Source organism: Austrofundulus limnaeus, unplaced genomic scaffold, assembly GCF_001266775.1.
Source record: "Austrofundulus limnaeus strain Quisiro unplaced genomic scaffold, Austrofundulus_limnaeus-1.0 Scaffold530, whole genome shotgun sequence".
Lineage (NCBI taxonomy): Eukaryota > Metazoa > Chordata > Actinopteri > Cyprinodontiformes > Rivulidae > Austrofundulus > Austrofundulus limnaeus.
In genome coordinates this window covers 324,749-325,840 of record NW_013952932.1, presented here as the reverse complement: position 1 = coordinate 325,840, position 1,092 = coordinate 324,749, and the positions used below count along the sequence as shown (strand labels likewise).

Below are 1,092 nucleotides of genomic sequence, written 5' to 3'. Positions count from 1 at the left end.
GCTAAAGTTTGGTATAACATCAGCTAAAGTTTGGTATGACATCAGCTAAAGTTTGGTATGACATCAGCTAAAGTTTTGTGTTTAGTAGCTAAAGTTTTGTGATTTCAGTTAAGATTCGGTGTGTTAGGAGCTAATGTTTGACTTGCCTGCTGTTACAATGATCCACCTGAAACAAGCTGCCCTCTGATTGGTTCCTGATGAATATAATGAGCCAATCAGTGAAGAGGAGAAATTCGGCTGCAGATTTCAGTCATTTTCACAAGAATCAAAGTAAAAACAGTAAGATGAATCTGTTGACCACAGAATAAAGGTGATAACAGCTGTCAATCATCAGGAGATAAACACCAACATCCTGCTGCATCAGAGTAAACAAATATTCTGCAGTAAACATGAGGCTGACAGCCAATCAGATAATCAGACACGACGTCATCATCTCCAGGATTTAACCTCACGAGACGAGACGCCATCATTAAAGCAGCCGACAAACAACAAACATCAAGAACCAACCTGCTGCTGGACGAGCTCCGTGTCTGCAGGAGGAGGAGGAGGAGGAGGAGAAGGAGGATGCTGCAGCAAGACGGGAGGAGGGGGAGGGGAAAGAGGAAGAGGAGGAGGGGGAGGGGAAAGAGGAAGAGGAGGGAGAGGGAAAAGAGGAAGAGGAGGAAGAGGAGGAGGGGGAGGGGAAAGAGGAAGAGGAGGAGGAGGAGGGAAAAGAGGAGGATGAAGAGGAGGAGGAGGAGGGTCAACAGAAGCAGGAGTTCAGTGTTTTATTGTAAAAACTAAAACAGCAGAGAGATGAGATCTAGTCTGGAGGAGAACTCAAGGTCCTGCTGGTCCTCCTGAGGGTCTACGGACCTGGACTCTGTTAGGAGGTCCATGGGTCTAAGTCTGGATAAACAGCTGAAGAAACACAAGGTCCAGTTCAACAGTTCAGGACTCTGGTCTCAGAGCAGAACCCTAACCCCCAAAACAAGGAGGTCCAGATGTTGGTACAGGTCTACAGAGAACTGGTCTTGGTGTTGGAACAGGAACAGGTCTACAGAGAACTGGTCTTGGTGTTGGAACAGGAACAGGTCTACAGAGAACTGGTCT

At 46.9% G+C, this 1,092-nt stretch overlaps 1 protein-coding gene across 3 annotated transcripts in view; it reads right to left on the bottom strand.

The window, feature by feature from the left end:
• lhfpl4b (LHFPL tetraspan subfamily member 4b) overlaps nucleotides 1-1,092 on the bottom strand; it is a 4,821-nt gene that overhangs the window by 3,202 nt on the left and 527 nt on the right. The window contains exons 1-2 of one of the 3 annotated variants that reach the window (XM_014026150.1): nucleotides 508-592; nucleotides 147-194 (exon numbers count right to left, since the gene is read on the bottom strand). The gene's annotated coding sequence lies outside the window, so the exon portion shown is untranslated. Of the gene's footprint in view, nucleotides 1-146; nucleotides 291-507; nucleotides 593-1,092 lie in introns of those variants that run through there. The other 2 variants (XM_014026149.1, XM_014026151.1) reach the window with 2 other exon arrangements.